We start from the raw sequence: 16719 nt of genomic DNA, 5'->3' as shown, positions 1-16719 counted from the left end.
AATTAGGAGACAGATGGCCACAGGTAGACTGGTAGCTCCCAAGGCATTCACACCTGTACAAAATAAGCCCCTCACCTGGAATTAACCACCCGGTAAAAAATCTCTGCCTTTAGGCATAGTGCATGCAAAATAAAACACTATTAAATAAATATGCACACTTCATGAATTCCCTAGTTCATTTAATAAAGGTACACATCCCTTCATTTTACATTTAAGGAAATATGCAAGGTATCTTACCTACTGATAATTTTTCAAGAAATTCTATATTTAAACTTATAATACATGTACCATATTACATATTTTTAGACAAAAAATCAGCATGCATTTCCAGGGATTTTGAAAAGATATTAAAGTTTGAAAATTTTTGCATTATTCAAAGAAAAATGTATAAAAAATTACAAAACATAAATTCCAGATTTTTTTTCATCAAAACTGTTTTAGAGGAGATTTACAAATCCATATATAGACAATAAAAATATTGCACACAGGTCCTTCCTTTAGTGGAACTATTGAACTCCAGGGAAGAACCCAATAAAGTGCAAACTACATTGCGCATGACCTTAAATGCCTGTTTATCAATTATGTAAGAGAAAAATAAATTAAAGAACTTGTTCTAATTAAAATAATGAAAAAAATCCTTATTTAAGCCTTTAAGTTTAATTTTTAATTAAGAAATTTGACAGATGAATAAAAAGAGTAATATACAATATAATACTTATTAAATTAATTCTCTAACTTAGTTCCATTTAGATATTCAATATTCAAGTCAACACTCTTTACATGAATGAATTATCAACAGTTTTGTCCTTAAAGTTTTCAATGGATCCACAGATCATGAGATGATGTCTCCTTTTATGTGTATGTACATATATCTGTGTATACTGAAAAAAAGAAAGTTGCGGTGTGATGAAAAGGATAATAAAGAAGTCTCTGATGAGACTGTAGCTCTACTGGTCTGTATGCATAACAAAGAAAAAGAAGCACTTGGATTTGAAACTTTGCAACAGACAGCATTAAATAGAATTATGTATCTAAGTGTAGTCTACTTGTGTGCCACATTACATTGAAATCATACCAAAATTGTAGGTGGAGTAGTGTTTTAAAGGAATTTTTATACAGAAATTTCTATTTTTAGTAACCATGGCAGCACCGTTCATTGAAATTTAAAAAAAACAATGCACTATGTACCTTAGTGCAGTCTACTTGTGTGCCAAGTTATATTGAAATCAGAATAAAACAGAGGAGTAGTGTTTTGAAAAATTACAGACAGATGGACAGTTAGACAACTAGATGCCACGGACAGACAACGGATGGACAACTAGACGGACCGACAAAGGGACACCTTCCTATCGCATAAGCTCTTCTGGTCTCTGACCAGTAGAGCTTAAACAAGAGGCCCATGGGCCACATCGCTCACCTGAGAAGCTTTGACTGGGTCATGCAATTCTTAACCAATGGTCTTAATTTGGACAATTTGAATTCCCTATTGTAGCCCCGCCCAACTCCCAGGGGTCATGATTTTGAATAATTTAGAATCTACACTACCCCAGGATGCTTCCACATAAGTTTCAGCTTTTCTGGCCCAGTGGTTCTCTTGAAGAAGATTTTTAAAGACTGTTCCTATATATTTCTATGTAAAACTTTGATTCCCTATTGTGGCCCCACCCAGTCCCTTGGGGTCATAATTTGAACAATTTAGAATCTACACTATCCCAGGATGCTTCAACATAAGCAGGGCTCTCGATTCTCTAAAATTGGGGCCGTTCAATGGCCCCGTTCCAAATGCAAAAAAAGTACCTTTTTTCTCAAAAGAAAGGTGTAAATTTCCCAATTTTCATAGCAAAATATTAATTACAAAATAAAAGTCCATGAAACTTAATCACAAAAAGACCCCAAACAAAACACACTTGAAAATGAAAGTGAAACTGTACCACTATTTTATTAGTTCGCGCCAAATGCATTTGTAAACTGGTTCAGGGAACCAGGTTATTGTTTTTATCAAAATGTGTACTATGAGTTCAGAGTATCTTGTCATGTAGTTTCGACAAAAAAACATCATTTTGGTTTCAAAAAAAAGACATTTCACTTAAATATTAGTTAACTGCACGTAGAAACATACCCATGCACGCTTCGGCATGATCAGTCTCGCGCTGTATTGGTAAGCAATTATACTTTGTCCATGTGATCGAGGAAATTCGGGACAATGTGACTAGCGACTGTCACTCAGAAAGACAGATAACCGCAATATCAACACTCAAAGATAGTAATGAAAAAGCTAATGTACTTTCATAAATAGCCTACGTACCCATGTTTGATCTGTATTCAAAACCAGAGTTAAATAGATGAAAAAATGCTAGAAAAGCAAAATTTGAGGATTTTTTAAAATGAATATTGGTTATCCAACTTTTCCCAAAAGGATGGTTATTTTCCCAATTTGAACGGCCCCGGCCCCGGCCCCAGTCCCAAAAAGTGGTGTGAGAGCCCTGATAAGTGTCAGGTTTTCTGGCCCATTGGTTCTTAAGAAGTCGAAAATGTGAAAAGTTGACAAAATCTGATCAGAAAAGCTCACTTGAGCCTTCGGCTCAGGTGAGCTAAAAATTATCAAATTTGATTTTTTTCAATATTAAATAAAACTGCAGAATTTAATTGTAAATGGTTGGTTGCATATTAATTATTCAAAGTAGTTTTTGTTGTATGGTTTGAAAAATTTTATTACATTGTATTCCTTAATTCTTTCTATTCTCACAAAGAATTACCTTTGCATTTCTTGTATTTACAAGGGGGACAAATCTTCAAGGTACATGTACACTATATGTCAGTATATATATCTTCATTTTCTGTTAAAGGAAAAAATAGAATAAATCATACAAAATCAATTACATGTATAATAACAAAGCATGGATTAAATTTTCACCAAATTTAGAAAATGAATTGAACATGTTGAGTATCAAACAATCAATCACTCAAATTTCTCAATCTCTGTTATCATTTTTGCCAAAATGAAATGAAAGGCAATGTCATAAAATTCACCGTTGCAATAAAATAATTTGTTGTTTTCTTACCCCACCTCTCTGCAAATATCGGGAAATTAGACTTATCTGCCCTTGATTGGATATAAGATTTATAAATATGCATAAAAGGCGGAGCTAATGTTGTGAAGAGTGGTCTAAAATTAGAATAACTACTGTATTTATATTTGGTGCATTCTCTCTCTCTCTCACACACTCTCGGCATATGTTTGTTACTATATATAAGTTTTCAAATAAAGTATATAACTAGTAACAAATAATATCGACCGATAGAAGTAGCCATTGATAATCAACAGCAATTAATGGCCTGATGTCAGAATTTTTCATGTGCCGATGTCAGATGACACACACATAAATCCAGGTCTGACTTTTTACTTTTTTTTTTAAAAAAAAAAAGAAAGAAAAACGTCAAAATTACTGAAGTTTTTCTTAATTTCTTATCCCCATGAATGAGCGTGCTGGGGATGGTATGATTTTATTTTTATTTACTGGATTTTACTTTGGACGTTCATGATAAGCGATGGTTCAAAACATAACAAATAAATCTCTTTTTTTCTTGTATACTACGAACATGTAGAGACATACAATACACTCGAAAATATATAAATATAGTAAAATGAAACGCTTTTAAGATAAGAATAATCTTAAAGATATCTAAGAGAAAAAAGAATAACCCGTGGCTCGATGGGTATGGTTTGAAACAGATATGGACAATCACTATCGCCTAGCAGAATGCGTGTTTCCTTACACGTCACGTGATGGAAATTTAGTATTCACAGAGTTACCTGGGTATAGAAATCACGTGGTTAATTACACACACAAAGAAACAGTTTTTTCTCTTTTTAGGTTGCTCTGATTTTTAATAATATATAAATATTCAACTACCATAAAATGTAGAAAAATAGAAAACATGCGCTGACTATGTATTAAGCCTGTAAAAAGGTGGGTGTACTCATTATCCTATGGAATTCCAGAATATGGTCAATAAAAACTGTTCGAACTTCGTTAAGACGATTTTAATTAACGTAAATACACAAAGTTGCAGTGACATTATTTCTACCATTAAAAGAAATGTACCCATTTTTAAAATTAATTATGTCGCAATTTCTAAGTTTCCTTAAGTGCAGTCATCCTTTCTCAATCCAGCCAAAATGACTGACACTAAAATTCACCCTAAGAGGACGAAGTACAAATATTAATTATTTTCATCTTTAAATATACCATAAATGAAACTTTGTGCATGTTCTGCATACAGTTACCAGTATCTGTAAAAGTTTTAAGTATTAGAATTTTTCATGATGTCATGATGCCATATTTCCATGTCTGTTTTTATTAAAGCTAATGTATGCATGTATATAGGCTTCATTGTCCGTCCAATAAATTGAAACTATTAGGCCTAGGATTGTCATAATACTCAATTTGCTCTGATATAAAAATGCTATGGCCAACCTGTCAAATTGGTCACTGTGACCTCATAGTTGCTTGTGTTAATTAAGAGTTCTTGATGGCTATATTCCAGATTAAGATCTTTCAATTGATTTAATGTAATTAAAAGAAATTAATGTTTTAGTGTACATGATTAAAACTAAATTAGTATTGTATAATGTAATTAAAGCTTATTATACATGTGTTCATTGAAAAAAAAATTTTACTTTTCAATTTTTATATATTTGCAACAAATTGCAGTCATGTCTCACTTAGAATTTTATAGTCTAAAGAATGATTTATTTTTTATTTTTTTATTAGACTGTAGCATTCAAATATTCAATAAACAATTTAAAGCTGCAGATAGATATTTGTTAAGCTCTAACACAGCTAGTTTAGAATTATATGATGTATTATTAGTTATAATTAATCCCTACACTGTAAGTTTCTTAGAGATGTATACATGTACAATATTTTCAACATGATAAGAAATGGAAATTAGATCATTGAAATCTGTGTCAATCTGTTAATCAAGGTTACCTGATTTTCTTTCACTCTAAACCAATTTATGATTATTGAACAATATTTGACGGACATATCATGCTGTGGCGGGGCACTTTATTTTTCTCTGTGGTAACTCTTTGAAAGTTAGGAGAGTTGATTTCTTAATAATTCTACGGGAATGTAAATTAGGCAGGTCGATAGGTCAGGAGCTAAGAAGGCCTAATATTCATGAAAATCTCATGTGCACCCATCTCTGTGTCTGACACTTAGGAGGCCAAATATGCATGTAATTCTTGTGCGGCTACCTTTGTGTTTGAAGTCAGTGGGCGATGACTATTGAAATTGGCATGGGAGTCCTTGTGTAATTTAAATCTATGCTACATTAACAATGCAGGTTATACTGCAACATTCATGAAAAAGTGAACTTTATTTCTTAAATATCCAATTCCCTATCAATTCTAATAAAAAATCATATTATTAGTAATAAAGCTAGAATGTTTTTCTATTTCATTTCAAAGTAATAAAAAATATTTTTACAAATAAATATGTAAAATAAAAAAGTCTTAGCATTTGTGTCTTTTATTATTTACTTACACATAAGGATCAATATGCACACAGATGTATAATTTTCCCCTCAAAAGTACATGAAGATAACTTAATAATGATATTCCTAAGTATGTATTCATAGTATAAAAATGAGTTTAGCAGTTTAAAGATTGATTTTCACTCAAGTTTTAAGACTGTTTTTCAGAGATTAAAAAAAAAACAATTTAAGAATTGATTATATCAATAATCATGTGAGTACATGTCTTAGGTAAACTTCAGAGGATCAACAAGATTAAGTAATTTGATATTTGGATACTTCCAAACAATGTAAGTAGGAGTTTTTGGGGTGATTAGTTATGTCCATCATGACATGTAATAATCATTAAACACTGATCCCCATATTATATCTCAAAAATTATCTTGACAGCAAAAAAAAAAAAAAAAAAAAAAAAGAAGAAAGAAAAGAAATAAAACTTGCAACACACACACAATGTTTGTTAATCCCTATAGTACACTACAGTAGTGGGATACTTTAAACCATGTCTGAGAGAAGATAAGAATTAATTTTCTAATCAGTAATGCTGATGACTGTAATCAACAATGATCAAGATACTTATAAACTGTAACTTGCAAATTACAGACAAAGTTAGACATGACAATATATTTCTAAGTACAATCATCAGCTTGTGTACACATTCAAGTCATTGAGAATATTCGAACGAACGAGTACTACAACGTTAATTGTCATTGAGGAAATTCGAACGAAAGAATAATATTATGATGTGTATAATTTTCTGACGATTATTTACTTTGTTAACTTGTATAATGTACTACTGAATATCCCCATCGACTAGACTGCTAGCTTTGCAAACACTTTACAGTGACAGAAATTCATAACATCTGAAGACACTGTAAATCTGTTTATAAAATCAGAGGAAACGGGATGATCTTATACTAGATCTTTAGACTAAAAAAAAATCTATGATCCATGCAGTAACATGTGAAATAAATAACAAATTCATTAATTCTAAATCTACTTACAAAAATAGAGCAGGTCTTTGTCAACATCTACATGTGGAAATTTCCTCATAATGTCTTGTCGCCGTTTTTTATTTTCCTTGGTTGGCATTGGGTAATTCTAGGGATTTAATTAAAAATGCATCCTTCTGCACAGAATTTTTAAGAAGTGAATCCATAGATAGAATATTGCTGCTTCTTTTTATTTATTGATTTATCTTTTTTTAATTTCAACAATGCACAGTTCACGAGCAAAAAAAAAAGGAAAAAGAAATGAAATAAATTATCAGGCCTATTTTTTTTTTCCAGATTTTTGTTGTTGTAAATACTACCATGGGTAATACCCATGGTAGTATTTACAACAACAAAAATTTAAATAATGGTAATTAAAATGTCCAATACCAAAAATATTAACAATTTTAATATAAATGGGACATCGATCATGATCATTGAGAACATGATAAGAAGGAGGAGGGTAGTGGAGGGGGGGGGGGGTAGTCTCTGTGTATCTCTAAAATGTTTCCCTTGAAACGTCAAGAAAACTTTATTTGCATGGTTAGCGTTTGAAAGTCCAGTCAGCAGTACATAGCCTCAATAAAGCCCCGTCTTCTTTTTCTTCACGGCATTTTGATATATTGTTAACCTTCTACATGTATGATGTATCATTCACCAAATATCCTTCATGTGATAATCAATAGCTAGTAACCTATAAAATTTTGTCTCTTCAAATCCCATTTTGTGAAACGTAGAATGAAAAATTAAAAGCTATTATACGAGTATTCATTTTACTTTCATAAACATGATTCAAGTTTATATTTTTAAGGGGGAAAATATATACAATTTTATATTTATTGTTTGCTATCAATTATGAATGGTGTAAAAATGTTGGATTTAAATTTTAAAATTGAAAATGAAAAAAAAAGTTATGACTTAATCAATCCGGAGGTTTAGTAAAGCATGGAGTTTGTTTTTCATGAGGTTCAGTTGCTAATTCGACTCTCTGAGTGTTAATATCCCCTGTGTATGTTTTGTTAGTTCCAAGCAAATTGTGACAGTTTTGCTACCTGGGGAAAACAAAAGACTCTTAATTGCTTCTAGGTATATACATACATGTATCATACCCTATCGAGATCTGGGGTGAAGATATTGGATTCTTGGAAGTTAGCAAGGGGAGGGGGGGGGTAGGTTTAACAGCAGACTGAAGTTGCTTTATTAGTATTCAAACATTTACCATGTTTACTGCAAAATTAAGAAAAACAGGTTATACTACAGAAGTTGATAATTTTTTCTTTGAAATAAAACTCAGATAACAAATATAAAAAAAAAGAAACGCATTGAGCTTAACTTAGGATCGACACCCCCGTCCAAAAATATAGACCCGTCCAAAGCTAAAGCGTTTAGAAGTCAACAGAGTCAATATCTCGAAGTGGGGTCTTGTGACGCGTTTATGAATATGTCCTATTTTTGTTTTATCGATAATATAAAAATGTATCATTTATAAAGTTTTATAGCTTGAACTTTAGTTAAAAGAATATATATGTCCGATCTGGGACACTAATCATAATACGACACTCTCTACAGAGTTATGTCCCTTTCTAGTACGTAAGTTATAGATTTAAAATACTTATGGTCTTTATGTTTACCTGATTTATTTTTTCATCTAAACAATAATAGCCAATGTAACTTTTAATTTAAGAAACTTTGGACGAAAAAGATTTTTTTTGAAAGTTTTATAGAGTAAAATGACAATTTATAGATCATTGATTTAAATTATAGTAAATACTCAAAGAGCTCTCATTAGAACTGTTGGTATATAAAGAAAATAATGTGTTAATTATATTGTATATCATCAGTGGACATGTTTTAATGTTATCCTAGAAATCACAATTTCACACTTAAATTGTCCAAATTGAAGAAATAAATGGAATAAAAAAAGATAAGGAAACTGAACGTAAAAAATATATAAAAAGTGAATTCTGTGTATAAAGTATACACATGTACTTAACTTTCCTACCAATAATCTTGAATTCAAAGTCTACAAACAGTACATTTCAGATAGATACAGAACTTGTGAAATAAACTAAATAGGGATACTAGCACTGTACAAACAGTACATTTCAGATAGCTACAGACCTTGTGAAATAAGCTAAATAGGGATACTAGCACTATTGTTTAATATCAAGCATCTCAGGTTTTTTTTTTTTTTTTTTTTTTATAAATATGTATTGAAATCCTATGAGATAGTTCAAACTTAGCACTGCACATCAACACAAAATACAGAATAAGAGCAATAGCATGTACTTTCTAAATGTAAAATGATAAATTGTAAGAGGACTGAAATTTTCATAGGGAGAATCCATCATCATGTTAATTACTCTGTCAATCGGACTGGTGTTTTCTCTTGAATGAGCATAACTTTTTTATTTCTCAATGAAATTTTGCCAATTTGATATTATTTTGCTTGCAATAGCATGTATTTTCTAAATGTAAAATGATAAATTGTAAGAGGACTGAAATTTTCATAGGGAGAATCCATCATCATGTTAAACTCTGTCAATCGGACTGGTGTGTTCTCTTGAATGAGCATCACTTTTTTTATTTCTCAATGAAATTTTGCCAATTTGGTATTATTTTGGTTTGCAATAGCATGTACTTTCTAAATGTAAAATGATAAATTGTAAGAGGCCTAAAATTTTTATAGGAAGAATCCATCATCATGTGATACTCTGTCAATCGGACTGGTGTGTTCTCTTGAATGAGCATAACTTTTTTTTATTTCTCAATGAAATTTTGCCAATTTGGTATTTATTTGCTCGCAATAGCATGTATTTTCTAAATGTAAAATGATAAATTGTAAGAGGACTGAAATTTTCATAGGGAGAATCCATCATCATGTCATATTACTCCGATAATTGTACTTAAGTCTGGTGTGTTCTCTTGAATGAGCATAACTTTTTTATTTCTCAATGAAATTTTGCCAATTTGGTATCATTTTGCTTGCAATAGCATGTATTTTCTAAATGTAAAATGATAAATTGAAAGAGTACTGAAATTTTTATAAGGATAATCCATCATAATGTTATACTCTGTCAAACGGATGGGTGTTTTCTTGAATGAGCATAACTTTTTTTATTTCTCAATGAAATTTTGCCAGTTTGGTATTATTTTGCTCGCAATCATCAATGGCATGTACTTTTTAAATGTAAATTGATAAATTAAAAGAGTACTGAAATTTTCATAGGGAGAATCCATCATCGTGTTACACTCTGTCAATCGGACTGATGTGTTCTCTTAAATGAGCATAACTTTTTTATTCCTCAATGAAATTTTGCCAGTTTGGTATCATTTTGCTCACAATAGCATGTACTTTTTAAATGTAAAATGTTAAATTGTAAAAGGACTGAAATTTTCATAGGGAGAATCCATCATCATGTCATATTACTCCGATAATTGTACTTAAGTCTGGTGTGTTCTCTTGAATGAGCATAACTTTTTTATTTCTCAATGAAATTTTGCCAATTTGATATTATTTTGCTTGCAATAGCATGTATTTTCTAAATATAAAATGATAAATTGAAAGAGTACTGAAATTTTCATAGGGAGAATCCATCATCATATGATACTCTGTCAATCGGAGTGGTGTGTTCTCTTGAATGAGCATAACTTTTTTATTTCTCAATGAAATTTTGCCAGTTTGGTATTATTTTGCTTGCAATAGCATGTACTTTCTTAATGTAAAATGATGAATTGTAAGAGGACTGAAATTTTCATAGGAAGAATCCATCATCATGTTATACTCTGTCAATCGGACTGGTGTGTTCTCTTGAATGAGCATAACTTTTTTATTTCTCAATGAAATTTTGCCAGTTTGGTATTATTTTGCTTGCAATAGCATGTACTTTCTAAATGTAAAATGATGAATTGTAAGAGTACTGAAATTTTCATAGGGAGAATTCATCATCATGTTATACTCTGTCAATCGGAATGGTGTGTTCTCTTGAATGAGCATAACTTTTTAATTTTTCAATGAAATTTTGCCAATTTGATATTATTTTGCTTGCAATAGCATGTACTTTCTAAATGTAAAATGATAAATGGAAAGAATTAGGACTGACATTTTGAAAGGGAAAGAATTAAAGACATAAAAACAATTTCCATTCTCCTGTAGGATAATATATTCTATAAAACATTATGATAGAGAACTTTTAATCCTATTTGTGACAATTATGGAACTTCTTGTCCCATTTCACAACTTATGGGATAAAAAATCCCATGTAAGGTTAGAAATGGGAATTTTGATTCTATAGGAGAAAAAATCCCACAGAACTCATTTTTCTCCCACAGAATAATGGTGGGATATTGGTTAGGAGAGAAAATCCCACCATAATCCCATGGGATTTCTTGATTTCAGGTGTAATATCTTTTAAACTGGAAGATATTCAGGTGTAAAGGTTAGTCCATGTTGTGCGATTAAAAAAATCCCACCGGATGACATAAATTTTTTCTATGTACCTTTGGAAAAGTGGTTGGCGAAAGTCCGGACAAATGTCGTGTCCGGAGTTAAATGTCGCACTGTTATATATAATTTACATGTATACTTACGTGTTCGACACCTGTAGCCCGACCAGCCAGTACAACAACGATATCGCGTTTCAGGCCGATATCGGACAATATTTTCACGCCTAGTGCTGAAAAAACAATGGAAATGCAATCAATATACTACTATTCGCATGCATGAAATCAATTTGATAGAAGTAAAGATTTTATATCATTTTCACTGCTTACCACCACCAGAGGAAACTTTTAACACACACGTTATAACTTATATACGATACTGTAACTTGGTATGCTTCTTGATTGTTTGTGCAACTAGAAAAAATATTTAAAAAAATAAATTTTTGTATCTACGAATAAGATAAAGAGAGAAGTGATGAAAATTTAAGAACGAAAAAGAAACATACCTCTTTACTGAAGACCAAAGAATATAAAAATTAAATAAGAGAAGGTACATCTCCACTTAATAACTGTTGCAGTAATCAGTGACTTGTTCTTGCTGCAAATTAGACGAGTCTGTCATTTTTGAGTTTATATAATATAGAAGAAACTTATCAACCAGGAAGTATGACTGAGCTGACCAATGATAACTTAAACTAATTTAAAAATTGAGGGGCGTGTAACTTAAGCAAGGAATCGTTTTGATTTTAAAGTTACGACGGGTGATCAAAGTTCGCGAACTAACTGAATAACTTCCATAAAAGAAACACAATTTGGTTGCAGTGTTGATTAAATTTTAAATTAGTCCTCTCCAATTTTAATGTACATCTGTATGGCTATGAGTGTGCCATTTTTTTTCTAGTCTGTATTGTGGTTTTGTAGATATAGAGATAGTTCTCGAACTTTTTGATCACCCCTCGTATAGTCTCATAACTGCAACGGTTTGTACAAATTGAATAACGGGCGTCGTGTGTTTGATTACGATGTGAATATAGGGGAATAAACCCGTTGGCAATGGAGAGGATCTTTAATTATGTAATGTCCAACCCAAATAGGTTAAGGACGATCATGTTTTATATTTTATTTCGAAAATAAAATACATTATGAAGGACAATTCCTTTTTTCAGAGCTGGTGTGACCAGCAACAGAGGATACGTACTTTATCTTTGCACCAGATTCTACGCGTGTTGTTCCAAAATATTCAATTTTAAGTTTCAAATAAATTCAAGACAACTAAAGTAGATGCTGAGAAGGAGGAAAAACCTGCAAGATCTTGTGATCTTGTTCATTCTTGTTTGGTCAAGTACACAATTTAAAAGTGCACCAAAACTTCCTTTTGCATTCACTGTGATTAGACTAATAATTTATTAGCTACTCCATTTCATATGTACGTTAGATGTCTTAGTTTGCATTGGTAGTTGAACAAGTGTTGTTTAATTAGAGATTCATTGCATCTTTAAAATTACTTGTAGTTTTTGACCAACTTTTATTTTATTTCAAGTAGATTTTAAGTAGATTTGCAGCAAAATTATTACCACTCTTTCCGAAATTTAATAAATTGAAATATATATATATATATATATATATATATATATATATATATATATATATATATATATATATATATATATATATATCAGCATTTTAGTTTTAGAATTAAATGACTGTTGCTGTTTGTTTTTCTATATTCATGATATTTCTAACCTAAAATTTCAGTTTGAAAATAAAAAAAACCAAAACCAACTCTGTAACTGCTTAAGGATTAATTTTGTTGAATGAATAGTCAGTTTTCTTTGTAAATAATATCTCAAGAAGGAGAAATTATGTTACCATTGATCACAAGTATCCTAATATTTTTAAAATCAATATTTGAATACATTGATATCTTTGTAACACAAAGGAAATCAGGAAGGTTTGTTCTGTAAGATGAAAAAGCAAATAAAAAAAAATATAAAATTGACAATTGAATTGATAAAATTGCTTTTTTAGGGAGTTATTTAACCAGTAGATCTTCATATTAAATTTTCAATGCTAAGTATATTTAAGATTTAAAGTGACATTCAGACAATTCTGTATTGCTCATAACGTACAGTTGAGTGTCTTCTTAATCTTAAATAATCCACTAGTTGATGTAACTTTTTACTTAACGAGGCCGAGTCTAATTCGAGTGCGCATGACTTTGTGCAGCTTTTTAATTTCATGGAGTCATTTGTGCGACTTTCACCTTTGCCAAATATTTTGATTTTAATACAAAATTAACATTATCTGTAACCCCAACTGGTCTAAAAATGTGCTTTTACGACAGTAACTAGAAAACAAGAGGCCCACAGGCCTTGTTGGTCACCAGAGTATCACGTAACAACTTTCTAGCAATTGTATTTGGTTCATGTTTTAATCCAAAAGCCATGAAATTCACAAATTTTGAAAGAGGTACCATTGCTTATCAAAGGGCAGATTTCAAAGCATTAATTTATTTTTAGTTAAAGTACCCCCCCTGGTACCCCTGACCCAGCGGCCCTGAAATTATCTATTTTGAAAGAGGCCCCTTTCTTCATTATAACGCCAGCATTTTTTATGTTTAGGTTTAGTTATGAACATGAGAATAAGTAAGTCCCACAGGAGAAGGCAATAAAAAATTTTGATAAATCAATTATAAATATATTTGTACATTCTTTTTTATGCTAAATGTATCCTAATACTTTTTTATTAGGCTCCTTATCACTGGACACATAATGCTTACAAATAGGAAAGTAGAACATTTAATTGCTTATTTTATAAATTTTGTGATGTTGATCAAAATTTATTTTAAAAAATCAATTCTTTAAAAGTCTTTCAATATATCTTCATTTTTTTAATATGTGTAGACATTGTTCTAAAATTTACTTGATGCCTAAAATTATAATTCCTATCATAAAACAGACAGGGAGTATTGGGGAGTAGGGTGAACATTTTTTCAATTAAGTGTAAAATAATTTTTCTGGCTGATACAAATGATACTATATGCCTGTATATATTTGTATATTCTTGCCTTTTAATAGTTAATTTTTTTTTTAATTTCTTCAGGTTATTGTTTATTCTTCCTCAAATGGACTTAACTTCTGCCATAGTTTTATTCATTACATCTGATGCATAAGCAACCCTTTTCTGAAGAATGATACTGTAAGCTACAACAGAGACCTAAACAATGTCGCTGGCAATATGCAATAGCTACCACGGGCAGTTTAAGACCTGGGGGAGGGAAATAATTTACAGACAGATACTTTTGAAACGAATACATAGTTATCTCACCAGCATGTCATTGTGCAACAAAGTCGTCAGTATTTTATTTGTCCTTTGAACGAGTGAAACGTTTTGAATGGCACTCTTATCGATGAATTTTACACTAAACCAAGCTATATTCTCAGATCTAGCTTTATTTACCCGCCGTTTCATCGTAAAACCGGAAGTGCGAGTTCGTAAATTTGAAATCTCGATCCCGACTCAAATTTGACATCGGAAAGAAATTTTTTTTCTGAAAATTCAAAACCTTGAGCGGAGGGTTTGTAAAACTGAAAATAAAATATATCCTGGCCTTAAATATGTAATTAGGTCATTAGCACATTTACCAGGAGCAAAGGATAAGATGTTCACAGAATTCATGCATTTCACTATATAATCATTGGAGCCCCACCCTAAAACAAGAACCCCTGACTTGGGCCATAAAATTCACAATTTTGATAGAGGCACTCTTGCTCATCATAACTATGTACTTAGTTAGTTTATTTAATAACCAGGAGCAGAGAAGGAGATTTTCAAAAAATTCATGTATTTTCACTATATTATCAATAGAGCCCCGCCCTAACACCAGAACCCCTGACCCTGGGGCCATAAAATTCACAATTTTGGTAGAGGCACTCTTCCTCATCATAACTATGTACTTAGTTAGTTTATTTAATAACCAGGAGCAGAGAAGAAGATTTTCAAAGAATTCATGTATTTTCACTATATTATCAATAGAGCCCCGCCCTAACACCAGAACCCCTGACCCTGGGGCCATAAAATTCACAATTTTGGTAGAGGCACTCTTGCTCATCATAACTATGTACTTAGTTGGTTTGTTTAATACCCAGGAGCAGAGAAGAAGATTTTCAAAGAAATAATGCATTTTCACTACCTACTTATTTAGCCCCGCCCTAGCACCAGAACCCCTGACCCCAGGGCCATGAATTTCACAATTTTGGTAGAGGACTCATTGCTGATTACAACCATGCAAACAGTTTGACTGCTTGATGTCCAGGAGTAAAGAATTTTAAAGATTGCATTAATTTTAGTGGTTTTGGCCCCCACCCCTCAGGCCCCAGGGGGGCAGGGACCCTGAAATTCACAATTTTTGTTCCCCTTCACCCACAGATGCTGTATACAAAATTTGGTTGAAATTGGTTTAGTGGTTTCAGAGAAGAAGCTGAAAATGTTTAAATGTTAACACACGACGGACGCCGACGGACAAACACGGATGGCAATAGGTCACCTGAGTGACTCAGGTGACCTAAAATACTGAAATGGCTCTAACGACGTCACCATTTTCGGACTTTGTAATCAATGAATGACGCTGAAGAATGACGCATGACTCGCATTTATATCCAAGACGTCCATAGATATTATACTAAAAACTGATGACAGAACATCTAAAGAAACATACTAGCAATTTAAACATTGCTATTTTTACCGTAAAAAATCATACGTGCCGATAATTCAACACTGATATGAATTTATACCGTAATATGGCAATTTTAGAGGTATTGAGTTAAAAAAAAAACCTTACTAACAAGAAATCTGTGAGCCAATGCTCACTAGTAATACCCCCGCTCTGATGTAAATAAGCACTATCATGTTAATATACACAAGTTCAATTACAGGCAGATGCACAGAAAAATATGAAGTTGACATCAGATTCATATCAAAATTAATCCCACAATATGGCATATGCCTAAACAAATAATAGTTAATGAGAAAACTGCGACGAAAATTTGTTATTTGTGAAACAGACAGATGCACAGACAAACAGGAAGTTGACATCGGATTTGAACGAAAATGTATCCCACAATATGGCATGTCTCAGAGAAGATTGTGTTAAAATTTCAAGCATCTACGATGAGTAGTTGATGAGTAAACTGCGACGAAAATTTGTTATGTATGAAACGGACAGACGCACAGACAAACAGGAGTTCGACATCAGATTTGTGCGAAAATGTATCCCACCATATGGCATGTCACAGAGAAGATTGTGTTAAAATTTCAAGCATCTACGATGAGTAGTTGCTGAGAAAACTGTGACGAAAATTTGTGATGTATGAAACGGACAGATGCACAGACAAACAGGAAGTTGACATCGGATTTAAGCGAAAATGTATCCCACCATATTGCATATCTCAGAGAAAATTGTATTGAAATTTCAAGCATCTACGATGAGTAGTTTCTGAGAAAACTGCGACGAAAATTTGTGATGTATGAAACGGACAGACGCACAGACAAACAGGAAGTTGATATCGGATTTAAACGAAAATGTATCCCACCAAATGGCATGCCTCAGAGAAGATTGTGTTAAAATTTCAAGCATCTACAATGAGTGGTTGCTGAGAAAACTGCGACGAAAATTTGTTTCGGACGGACACACAGACAGACAGACAGACAAACAGACGGACGGACGGACAGACAGACAGACAGA

The 16719-nt window shown here is 31.9% G+C and overlaps 2 long non-coding RNA genes across 2 annotated transcripts; both read right to left on the bottom strand.

Annotated features, from left to right (window-relative positions):
- Positions 1–415: 415 nt before the first annotated feature.
- LOC134271583 (uncharacterized) lies at positions 416–6636 on the bottom strand. Its single transcript, XR_009993054.1, has 3 exons — positions 6546–6636; positions 2757–2837; positions 416–881 (listed from the first exon to the last, which is right to left on the bottom strand). It is a non-coding gene; the product is annotated as an uncharacterized LOC134271583 (long non-coding RNA).
- A 4483-nt stretch (positions 6637–11119) lies between these two features.
- On the bottom strand, positions 11120–11597 carry LOC134271582 (uncharacterized). Its single transcript, XR_009993053.1, has 3 exons — positions 11483–11597; positions 11307–11390; positions 11120–11209 (listed from the first exon to the last, which is right to left on the bottom strand). It is a non-coding gene; the product is annotated as an uncharacterized LOC134271582 (long non-coding RNA).
- Between the last annotated feature and the right edge of the window lie 5122 nt (positions 11598–16719).

This window comes from Saccostrea cucullata, unplaced genomic scaffold (genome assembly GCF_032062105.1).
Source record: "Saccostrea cucullata isolate Sc308-1 unplaced genomic scaffold, CSIRO_AGI_Scuc_v1 ctg8568, whole genome shotgun sequence".
In the NCBI taxonomy this organism is placed as follows: Eukaryota; Metazoa; Mollusca; class Bivalvia; order Ostreida; family Ostreidae; genus Saccostrea; species Saccostrea cuccullata.
Note: the sequence above shows the minus strand (reverse complement) of the source record. Positions and strands in the feature narration are given on the sequence as shown.